Source organism: Euprymna scolopes, chromosome 16 (genome assembly GCF_053919585.1).
Source record: "Euprymna scolopes isolate OS-2025 chromosome 16, ASM5391958v1, whole genome shotgun sequence".
NCBI classification, from domain to species: Eukaryota; Metazoa; Mollusca; class Cephalopoda; order Sepiida; family Sepiolidae; genus Euprymna; species Euprymna scolopes.
The window spans coordinates 133,444,892-133,458,216 of NC_136497.1; the positions used below are offsets into that span (position 1 = coordinate 133,444,892).

Below are 13,325 nucleotides of genomic sequence, written 5' to 3' on the forward strand. Positions count from 1 at the left end.
CCCGAAAAAGGGTTCATTCGCCCTTTGGAAGGTCTTGTTTTTAATCCTTCAGGAAGACTAGCCAGCCTCCTCACCAAACTAGTCTGGTGGGGGAACCAGTTTAGTCGCCGGTGACCCGACCATGAGGCAGGTAGTACTGGGTTACATGGTACCAGTAGCATATGGTATGACCTGCCTACTACCACATACATACATACATACATACATACATACATACATTTAAACAGACAGGTGAGATTTATATTATAGATGGTAAATTCTACGGATTGATGTAGAAAGCACGATGAAATTATCAAAGAGTTTTGCTAGTTATTAAAATAATTCATTCCCATTAAAACAACAATTCCATTTTAAAAATATTTTTTTTTTATTGTTGCAGAAAATCTTGTTGCGAATTTAGAAAAAACATATTTGAAGTATTTTATGTTTTTGATCATAAGTCGAATTGAACTGCTGATTTCAGGTAAGAACATTTTTTTTAAAGAATATTTTTTCGATTGAATACGATTTTCTTTTGATTGATAAGATCAGGGTTCAATCCTTGGTCAAATCTTACTAAAGAAACAAAAGAAATGATAATTGATTTCCCCCTTACTGAACACTCATCATTATAAATGAGGATCAAGAGCAAGTGGATTGGTTGGTTGTTTTTGTTTTACGGCATATCAACCTTTTTCAGGTTATTTAATGCCGAATCTAGTTATTTTGAGAAATCACAATTTTTAATGGAGTATATTTGTTTTTTAAGTCGGATTCTATTTAACCTATAGTTGGGACCCTAACAGGTACTATCACTCCGGGTCAGAGTGGACCTGGGAGCAATGGCAATTAAAGGGTGGCTCCACACTTCCCAAGGCCCGCAAGCTGGGGCCTCACCATTAGATATAGTTTTAGGTCATATCCAGGACCAAGAGCATGTGGAGTAATATCATTACAGTAATCAATAAAAAAGGCAGCCTTACGGCCAATCCATTTATTCGTTTTTTGTAAAATATAATCGAAGTAATTCAAACTAATTTTTAGATAATACTAGCGTGGGTGCCTGGCTTTGCTCGGGTGTTTGGAGATGTATAACAAAAAGTGGTAGTAGACAGGCAGGCTCGAACCCGTACCACGAAGGAGGAAAGAAAATGAAAAAATAAATGTGACGTCTTTGCTGTTGCGACCATCGCCAAACCGGAAGTGGCGAAGGTTTAAACTATGGCTAGTCAATCGAAAACAGAGGATGACTTTCGAAAATATCGGCGAAAAAAAGCGACCCCTCCCTGCAGAAAAGTGCCCAGTTGAGGGTGAAGGCATTAATGTTTTTTAACCAATTTTTCCATATTTGTTTCCCGAAGGGTCGGGCTTCAAAACAATATTAATTTCATGAAAATCTGTTGCCTCTGTCTAAAGTTTTAGGCAGACATGCACACATACACACACACATACATACATACATACATACATACATAAATACATACACATACATACATACATACATACATACATACATGCATACAGACATTTAAACAGATAGGTGAAATTTATACTATAGAAGATTATATTTTCATGAAAAAAATGTTTCTGTAAACAAAAGAATATATAATTTATTTTAATTTATTATATTAATATAAATTGGTTTATATAAATAAATACACATGTAATTTATTTTAATTTATAATCTATATATATAAAAGCGAAAATGTATGTATGTTTGTTCGCTTTTTCTGTGTGTCTACAAAAGGCTTCTTTCAGAGAAGCGATCGGTCGGTTCACAACTTTTTAAAACTTTTTATATCACATAGAAATCGTAATATCTCACACTTAACAACGAAGCTCGCTTGTCTATTTAATTTGCTCGATTTCGAGAAGATAAATATACAAGATTTGTCGCCCGCCGCATGTGGGTTAGTCTTTTTCCTATAACATCTTTGAGGCGGGGAAAAAAAAGCGTTCAGCAGTAAATGAATATAATCCCGCAGTCAAACTTGACCTCACTGACTCGTTAAAACGAGCACCTGCTAAATCCAAGTAATTAAATAAATTCAAACGTGTTTCTGTTAGCATCTCGCGGTGGGGCAATGGTTAACATCGCACCTTTTTTTTTTCACACTTTAATTTACAACTTTGCCTCAACAGTTCGGGTTCGATCCTCATACTTACTTTTTTTAACCCCACAAACACCCGGGCAACGCCAGGTACCCCTCGCTAGTATTTATATAAAACAGTTTCTATAAATGAAAACCTTTTTTTTTCAATTATTATATTTACATGAGAAGGTTTCTGTAAATAAAACCGTATTTAAATTATTTAAATATATTATATAAAAATTTCTTTGAATAATTTTATTTTATGTATAGAAATAACAAAATATTTAATTCATTTTCATATTTTATGTAAAAATGTTTCTGTAAATAACAATATTTAATTTATTTTAATTGTTTATGTAAAAATGTTTCTGTAAATAATATTTAATTCATTTTAATTTTTTATGTAAAAATGTTTCTGCAAATAACAATATTTAATTCATTTTCATATTTTATGTAAAAATGTTTCTGTAAATAACAATATTTAATACATTTTAATTTTTTATGTAAAAATGTTTCTGTAAATAACAATCTTTAATACATTTTAATTTTTATATATATTAAAATTTTATGTAAATAACATCATATTTAATTTATTATAATCTAGTCAATGGAAAATGTTTTGTAAATAAATATACTTTATTTAATTTTTTATATTAATATGAAAATTATTTAAATAAAACATGTTTTTTATTTATATTAATTATGTAAAAAGTAAAAATATTTAATTAATTTATTCTTTTATATTTATATTAAAAATATTATGTAAATAAAAACATATTAAAATTATATTTATATAAAAGCAGTTGTTGTAAATAAAAAATGTTTAATTTTTGTTCGTATTTATATTAAAAATATTATGTAAATAAAACATTTAATTTATTTTAGTTTTTTAATATTAATATAATAACTTATCTTGTAAATAAAAACATATTTGCTTTATTGATATTTGTTATATTTATATGAATTTTTTTTAGAAATATCTAATTCGTTTTAATTTATTTATCATATTTAAAAGTCCCGGTAAGGTTTTCTGTGATATAAGCGTTTATTTAGTTTTAAAATGAAATACGCATGAAATACGTTTGAAAGCCAAATTACAACGCAATAATATAAAAATAAATAGTATTTACTTGTTTTAATTTAATATTTCCGAGTTAGACTCCTTTGTTAGAAATTTATATATTTTTTCTTCGCCATGATATTAAAATGAAGAAAAAGAACCCGGATAACACCAAGCGGATTTCTTCTTCAATTTAGTATCAAATCAAAAGTTTGCAATCGTATAAGCTGTATCGCCTAAAGAGGTCTTGTTACTGGTAGCTAGCTAAACGAAACATGTTCATGACTGTGTAGCAACATATTACTGCTTATGCAAAAATAAAGGTATTATTATCCAATTACATATATTTATATATATATATATATATATATATATATATATATATGACCTCCCCTACATCGGGTAATAAAATACGAATTCAAACACTAAGCAAAAAAACAATATTAAAATAAACACGCATAAATATAGGAATAAAATTATATAAAATTATATGATAATTGAAAAAAAAACAAATAGGAAAAACAGGGAAAATTAAAACAAAAATAAATAATTAATAAATAAAACATAAAAATATGGAAGTACGGGTTAAAACGGAAAACTATCTTTACATAACACCAAAAGACGGAGGAAGTGAGGAAGCATGGCTGTGGAAATTTTTTTACCCGAATACGATGTCCAGCATGTTAAAAATATACCTTTTGTTGTAAAAATCTAATGAATAAACATTGATATTTGTTATATTTATATGAATTTTTTTTAGAAACATCTAATTCGTTTTTATTTATTATATTTAAAAGTCACGGCAAGGTTTTTCTGTGATATAAGCGTTTATTTAGTTTTAAAATGAAATACGCATGAAATACGTTTGAAAGCCAAATTACAACGCAATATTATAAAAATAAATAGTATTTACTTGTTTTAATTTAATATTTCTGAGTTAGACTCCTTTGATAGAATTTTATATATTTTTTCTTCGCCATGATGTTAAAATGAAGAAAAAGAACCCGGATAACACCAAGCGGATTTTTACCAACTGATTTCTTCTTCAATTTAGTATCCTAACGAGGAAATATATATATATATATATATATATATATGTGTGTGTGTGTGTGTGTGTGTGTGTGTGTGTGTGTGTGTGTGTGTGTGGAAATATTTTTTCTTATAATATATACCAATCCTTACTTAAGAAGCTCAATGTAATTACAGAGCAATATAGTGAATAAATGACAAAAAACTAAATTCATGATGTCGACCATCTTATTCCTTTAATTCAGTTGACATGATGTCGACCATCTTATTCCTTTAATTCAGTTGACATGATGTCGACCATCTTATTCCTTTAATTCAGTTGACATGATGTCGACCATCTTATTCCTTTAATTCAGTTGACATGATGTCGACCATCTTATTCCTTTAATTCAGTTGACATGATGTCGACCATCTTATTCCTTTAATTCAGTTGACATGATGTCGACCATCTTATTCCTTTAATTCAGTTGACATGATGTCGACCATCTTATTCCTTTAATTCAGTTGACATGATGTCGACCATCTTATTCCTTTAATTCAGTTGACATGATGTCGACCATCTTATTCCTTTAATTCAGTTGACATGATGTCGACCATCTTATTCCTTTAATTCAGTTGACATGATGTCGACCATCTTATTCCTTTAATTCAGTTGACATGATGTCGACCATCTTATTCCTTTAATTCAGTTGACATGATGTCGACCATCTTATTCCTTTAATTCAGTTGACATGATGTCGACCATCTTATTCCTTTAATTCAGTTGACATGATGTCGACCATCTTATTCCTTTAATTCAGTTGACATTTACAATTCTTGACAGTATCTGTTTCGTAGAGCAAAATTAATCATTCAATTATTATATCTATCATTGAATCTATTACGCCCTTACCTCATCAGAAGAAATAACAACAATCAATCCATCAAAAGGAAATAAAGTTCGTTTTGACATGATTGAAATCCGAAAATTGGAAGAGAACCTTATAATAGGTTTCAATTACGCCATTTTGAATTTTAAAAATAAAGTCACTAAACCCAACTATTCGTACTAACATGTGCTATTAATTTAGACATATTCTGCCAAAATGTTGTATTTAATAATTAGTAAATTTATTAATGCTAATTCAACTGAATTAAAGGAATAAATTATAAGATGCTCAACAACATGAACTTCGCAATATTATCTTTTGCCATTTATTTACTATATATATATATATATATATATATATATATATATATATGTATATATATATATATGTGTGTGTGTGTGTGTGTGTGTGTGTGTGTGTGTGTTCATTCGTTTTTGTTAGCAATACTTTCTTGAATGTATTTATACGTGTTGGAAATAATTTTCCCATTGATCAATCTGGTACCCCCTTAATGGGGAGCGGCATATATATTATTTTTAAAATATAATTATCCACTGACACATGTGGGGGGTATAAAATTCTGTTGAAAGAATCTAATTCCGAAATATTAATTTTTAGCAAGTATTTATTTTTACAAAAGAATCACCACTTATCAGGGCCCAGAGGCTACTCGAGGATAAGGGTTAAAGAGTGTACAGTAGTCAAAAGGACAATATAATAGTAATCGTTAGAAGTGTAAATTTGGTAAATTGGATTACTTAAGGGGAACGACTCATCAAGAACTTGTTTACATTGAACTTGAAGACGACCATATTGTAGTCAGCTGGAAAGCAGGTAAACGGAAGAGAGTTCCACGGGTGTGCAGTTCTTTTGCTTTCAAACGTATTTTAAAATTCAATCGACGCTGACATCACGGAAAACACTATCATGACTTTTTAATCGCGCTTACAACCGGCATTTCAAAAATAACACCCCAGATAAGACCACGCGAACTCTTTAGTAATTTTTTCCCTTCAAATTAACATCATAGCGAAGAAATATATATATATATATATATATAAATGCTGATGATATGTTAATTTTAAACAAGTAAATACTTGTTTATTTTTATAATATTGCGTTGTAGTTTGGCTTTAAACGTATTTCATACGTATTTCAGTTTATTATATTCTATTAAAAAAGGTTTCCATGATTGAATACATATTTAATTTATTTTAATTTATTGCATTTATCTAAAACAGTTTCTGTAAATAAAAACATATTTCAATTAAAATACGCAGGCTTCAGATATTCTCATAAATTCTGTTTACATTTTAATCGACGTCTTCAATATATAGCTTCACCGTTTAGTGCAACCACTTTCAAAGTCGAAAGTCGTTTTCTGAGTATGACATCCGATTTATAAAACTCACTATGCCTGTCTGTCTCCATTTCTTTTTTTTTTTTAACTCTGTCTCCTCCAAAGCAAAAAGTCGCACAGCAACGCCAGCGGTCTCCAATGATTGAATTTTTTATGGGTCTGTAGCCGGTTTAAATAGTTTTTCATGGGTCAAAAGGGGTAAAAAGTGAAAAAAAAATCGTTATATATTTTTTACATACATTCACTTTAGTTTCTTTTTAATCAGTTCATATGTGTGTCCCATTGGTACAGTGGTAATGTTACCAGCTTTGAATGTTACAGTTTGGATTTCGGTTTCGATTCTAGTTAATTGCGCCCAAATACTTTTTTTTTTACTTTTGAAGTTACGACTCTATAATAATATATACGTCATCTGGACGAATTAAAATATCATATTTAAGCGTATTTTACCACGAAAGCAAAGTTTGCAATCGTATAAGCTGTATCACCTAAAGAGGTCTTGTTACTGGTACCTAGCTAAACGAAACATGCCCATGACTGTGTAGCAACATATTACTTCTTATGCAAAAATAAAATAAAGGTATTATTATCCAATTACACACACACACACACACACACACACACACACATATATATATATATATATATATATATATATATATATATATATATATATATATATATGACCTCCCCTGCATCGGGTAATATAATACGAATTCAAACACTAAGCAAAAAAAACAATATTAAGATAAACACGCATAAATATAGGAATAAAATTATACAAAATTATATGATAATTGAAAAATAAAGCAACTAGGAAAAACAGGGAAAATTAAAACAAAAATAAGTGATTAATAAATAAAACATAAAAATATGGAAGTACGGGTTAAAACGGAAAACTATCTTTACATAACACCAAAAGATGGAGGAAGTGAGGAAGCACGGCTTTGGAAATCTTTTTACCCGAATACGATGTCCAGCATGTTAAAAATATACCATTTGTTGTAAAAATCTAATGGATAAACATCTGAAGAAGTTGGTGGGGACAGGATATTTTTACGGAAACATAAATCGTAAAATTGCCATTTATTAATGAAACAGCTGTAATAGAAAAATCCAGGAAATAAACGAAGGTTATAAAAAAGAAAACGTGAGTCTTTGAATTTTCAACAAAACTTTGAAATATATATATATATATATATATATATATATATATATATATATATATATAGTTATTTATATATATATATATGTATGTATATACACACACGATATAGGCGAGATTTATTAAGTAACAACAAATAACGATAAGACGATTGTTTAAAAGAATTAAATTTAAAAAATGATCAATTTACGTGATTTTTAAAAAGATATTTTCTTTGCCAAAGTTGTGCGTAATTGAAACTGGAAATTGATTTTTAAAAAACTGTGCGTTTCTCGCGTTCGAAATTATTTAGTTACGATTATTTTATTTGTATTTTTATTGCAAGTAGGAATTATTTTCAAACAAAAAAAAAATGCAAAAATGTTTTTCTAATGTAAAATGCTACTTGACCGATTTACATATAATAAAAAATATTCGGATTTTTTTACGACCTAAACCAACGTTATTTACCTCTAAAAGAAAATCAAAATCTTCGAGGGGGGGGGGGCTAATACGTTTCAATGGCTTTTAAATCCATAATATAAAGCTGAATGCCACGGTTGCTAACACACTCTACAACATGGCCGAGTGGTGATTTGGCCATAAGCGTAAAGATACAAAGAAATTCTTTTTTTTTTTTCACTAGGCTTCCCGCATTGTTTGAAGCGATTTCCATAAACAACAGATCAGACTATATATATAAAGCTGAATGTCTGTGTGTGTATGTGTGTGTGGGTCTGGTCATGAATAGGCTCTTATATGGTTGACCCCACTTCTTTTTTAAAAAAAACTGATTACATATAATGATAGAAGATGTATCGAGACACAGGAATGGGTGTGTTTGATCTGGCAGAACGGTGGTTCATTAAAATTGTGGGGTCTGCGTTCGCGCCTGGTCCATAAAATATGGAAATAAAAAATTTAAAAATTAAAAAAAAAAACGTTTACAAGTGTTTTTGATATAGATGTACATAAGAATACTTTGATAAGTATGTTCTAACTTAAAGAGGGATGGTATAATAAAATTGTGGAGTCTGCGTTCGCGCCTGGCCTCCATAGAATGGAAATAGGCACAAACTTTAATAAAGACTTTTCATATCTATCTGCGTAAGTACACTTTGATAATTATGTTTCAGTTTGAAGAAATATGGTATAATAAAATTATGGGGTGTTCGTTTGCGCCTGACCTCCATAGAATGGAAATATGTCACAAACTTTAACAAGGTTTTTTTAATATAGATCCACAGAATATTGTGATAAGTGTTTCAGTGTGAACAGGTATGGTATAATAAATTATGGGGTTTATCTATTTTATTTTTACTTTCATCGTATTTTGCTTTGGTTTTGATACCCCCAAATTCGAAGCTGTCTCATTACAACCCTTCCTTTTCATAACCTATCATACATTAATATATCAGTCCATTTTCTGTAGGCTGTTTTTGAACCCAGTTAACGACGGGTACATTTGCTAGTATAATATAAAAGGATTATTTCCTTTTTAATAATTAAAATTTAACATTTTAAAGTGGAGGATCACTTTTCTATATAAATTTAATGAAAAATAAGACCCCACTTCTTGGCGACGTAGCGAGATATGTAACCGTTAGCATTTTCTTTTCAACTTTGGTGGCGGTGGATGGGGGGGCAGAAGAGGGAATGAGTCGGGGTGGGGTCATAAGTTCAAAACATTTTTTAAAATATGTAGAGCTTCAAAACGCGTGGGGGGGACTTTTCATTTTTTTTTTTTTTAATAATTTTCTTCGAAAAATTACTTGATCAGTTAATTGTTATTTCCTGATATTTTAAGGTTTTCACCACACACACACACACACACACACACACACACACACACACACACACACACACACACACACACAAACACACAAAAACACACACACAAACACACACATATACACACACAAACACCCCCCCACACACACACACAAATATTTTGTATTTTTCTTTTCGTTTTTGTTTTTCAATTTTTTCAACATACCTCTAATAAAAAGGGTTTTTCATTTAATATAAGAAAACTGATGTTAGTATTTTACTTATCCAATGTATTCCGTATTGTTTTCATTGGTCGCCATATTTGTTTTCGTGCGCGCGTTCAGTCAATTGTTTTCATGCTCGTGAAATTGCATATGGTTTTCAATTTCAATAAATATTAAAAAAAAAATAAAATAAAACTAATTTCAATAATTATTAAATATATAAAAGTTATTCCAATAATTTTTAAAAAGTAAAATCTAATTTAAATAATTCTTTTAAAAAGGGAGCGGAAAACGTGTTTTCAATAACTCTTTATAAAAAAGCGCAAAATATGTGTTCAATAACTCTTTAAAAAATAAACTAATTTCTAAAATTCTTTTTAAGAAAAGACGTCGCAAAAGGTATTTTTAATAATTCTTTAAAAATAAAGTGTTTTCAGTAATTCTTAAAAAAACCCAACTAATTTCAATATTTTAAAAAAATAAAACTAAATTCAATAATTATTTTAAAAGATAAAACTAATTTCAATAATTATTTAAAAAAAATAAAACTAATTTAAATAATTATTTTAAAAGATAAAACTAATTTAAATAATAATTTTTAAAAATTAAAACTAATTTCAATAAATATTAAAAAAAAAAATAAAACTAATTTCAATAATTATTAAATATATAAAAGTTATTCCAATAATTTTTAAAAAGTCAAATTATAATTTAAATAATTATTTTAAAAGGGGAGCGCAAAACGTGTTTTCAATAATTCTTTTAAAAAAGAGCGCGAAAAAATGTGTTCAATAATTCTTTAAAAAATAAAACTAATTTCAATAATTCTTTTAAAAAAAGACGTCGCAAAAAGTGTTTTTAAAAATTCTTTAAAAATAAAATTAGCGCAAAAAGTGTTTTCAGTAATTCTTAAAAACAAATAATTTCAATATTTTTAAAAAATAAAAGTAAATTCAATAATTATTTAAAAAAAAATAAAACTCATTTCAATAATAATTTTTAAAAATTAAAACTAATTTCAATAATTATTTTAAAAAATAAAACTAATTTCAATAATTATTAAATATATAAAAGTTATTCCAATAATTTTTAAAAAGTCAAATTATAATTTAAATAATTATTTTAAAAGGGGAGCGCAAAACGTGTTTTCAATAATTCTTTTAAAAAAGAGCGCGAAAAAATGTGTTCAATAATTCTTTAAAAAATAAAACTAATTTCAATAATTCTTTTTAAAAAAGACGTCGCAAAAAGTGTTTTTAAAAATTCTTTAAAAATAAAATGAGCGCAAAAAGTGTTTTCAGTAATTCTTAAAAACAAATAATTTCAATATTTTTAAAAAATAAAAGTAAATTCAATAATTATTTTTAAAAAAACTGATTTCAATAATAATTTTTAAAAATTAAAACTAATTTCAATAATAATTTTAAAAAATAAAACTAATTTCAATAATTATTAAATATATAAAAGTTATTCCAATAATTTTTAAAAAGTCAAATCTAATTTAAATAATTTTTTTAAAAGGGAGCGCGAAACGTGTTTTCTAATAATTCTTTTAACAAAGAGCGCAAAAAATGTGTTCAATAATTGTTTAAAAAATAAAACTAATTTCAATAATTCTTTTAAACAAAGACGTCGCAAAAAGTGTTTTTTTAATAATTTTTTTTAATAATTCTTTAAAAATAAAATTAGGGCAAAAAGTGTTTTCAGTAATTCTTAAAAAAATAAGATAAAACTAATTTCAACCACATTAAAATAAAAAACTTTTTACTGGTTATGAAATAAAAAAGAGTACGATTGAAAAAAAAACGTAAAAAAAATAGCAACAACAAAAAATGAGTAGATGCAGTGCACCAGTGCACAGAGGAGATATAAGGGTGAGAGAAAAAACCGAGGGAACTGATTTGCCTTGTCACCGCTTCCGGTAGCAGACACACCGGAAGTTAGAAAATACATTTGCTTCCTATTACTTTTGCGCATGCATTGTGAGCAACTTGTTTATAAAATAGCAGGTGCACGTAAGAAAATAATTCCACAAAAACGGCTAATAGTATCATTTAAATGGTAAATTTCCGAAGGATAAAAATGTTATATTTGTTTTAAACAGACACGAAAACCGCTAAAAGCAAACAACAAAAAAATTTCTAGAGTGCTTTTTTTTCTCCAATACTTTTTTTAACAGAAAATTAAAAAAAAAAAAAAAAACAATTACAGAGAAAAAAAAAGAAAGAAAATAAAACACAGTTAGACAGTGACGTGTAAGGACTTTTTCAGGGCCGGTACTACTACAGTGAAAAATAAACGTCAAAAATATATAATGGTTTGGTACAGGACTATAATATATTCCTCTGAAAATGACACTTTTAAAACAGGAGTAAAATGGGGCATGTGCTTGGGCACCTCTCGCGCCCCACTCTCTTCTGCATGTTCCTGCAGTTAGGGAATAGAAATCAAATAAAATCAAAATGGCAAATAAAGCCCCCCCCCCCTAAAAAAGGAGAAAAATTGTAGAAAAAAAAAAAAGCAAGTAGAAAAATAAAGCGAAAACAGGAAGAAGAAGAAGAAAAAAGAGAAAGAAAAGAAAGACAGAAATAGAAAAAAAAGTAAGAAATAAAGAGAAAGTGAAGTGGGGAGAGGGAAAAAGAGTGTGAGATAGTCTACAGATAAGAAGGGGAAAAACATCTAAAGAACCTGCTGGTGCGCTTCTCCACTCAACCAATCAGAAAAGTTTGAAATTGCCACAATGCCGTTAGGTGATTTTAATTGGATAAAAGAGGCAGGCAATGCCACGCCCCTTTAAACTGCTGGATATTGCGACGACTATTGGTATGTTTATTTATACTTAACTTAAGGATGCAAATCCTGACCGAGACTAACTTGTTCCATATTTATTCCAATAAACTACGTCGTCACTCGTTATGGGTGTTAAATTTCGGACTGTAATTGAACACTTAACTTTCACAAGTTAAACTTAAAAGTTTTTCATAAATGCTCGGATTAATTCCTATTTCATTCACCTAAATTATTTAGAGTGAAATTCGTTTTCGCGTCAGATCACATCCGAAAGTTAGCATCCTATGGCTGACTCCTCTCTACATTCAAGAAACAAAATGAGATTCTACTTCTTTTAGGCGATTACGTATAAAAAGAAATTGAATAGATTGGCATAAAGATTAAGAAAAACAAAACAATTAGTATAGAATTTACAGCAGATGGGGTTAGCCTTGTATATAAATTTAGCTTTATCAAACACTCATTCAGGGACCATGCTAATTTACCAATGTTTTTTTTGCCATTAATTCGAAGTTTGGGTAAACCTGACAAGATCTTCTCATAGCATAAATAAGATCTCCTCTATATGGTAAACCCACGCTGACTTTTGTGAAGAACTAGCCTGGGTGCCCGGCGTTAAAAATCGTAGTAGGCAGACAGGCTCGAACCCGTAACGCGAAGGACGAAAAGAACGTGAAAAAAAAAAAAAAAACGTGACGTCTTTGCTGTTGTGCTCATCGCCAGACCGGAAGTGACGTAGTTTAAATTAAGGCTAGTCGATCGAAAAGAAGGGAATGACTTTCGAAAATATCGGTGAAACAAGCGACCCCTTCTTGTAGAAAAGTGCCCAGTTGAGGGTGAAGGGGTTAATGTTTTTGGCCAATTTTTCGATATTTGTCGTCCGAAGGGTCGAGCTTCAAAACGATACCGATCTCGTGAAAATCCGTTGCTTCTGTCGAAAGTTTTAGGCATACATACATACATACATACATACATACATACATGATGATTGCAACGTCTTGTCAGAC

General features: G+C 28.9%; 1 long non-coding RNA gene across 1 annotated transcript in view; it reads left to right on the forward strand.

Annotated features, from left to right (window-relative positions):
- The first annotated feature begins 386 nt into the window (after positions 1-386).
- LOC145296276 (uncharacterized) overlaps positions 387-13,325 on the forward strand; it is a 271,398-nt gene continuing 258,459 nt past the window's right edge. The window contains exon 1 of the long non-coding RNA XR_013869991.1: positions 387-463. This is a non-coding gene — a long non-coding RNA (uncharacterized LOC145296276). The remainder of the gene's footprint in view (positions 464-13,325) is intronic.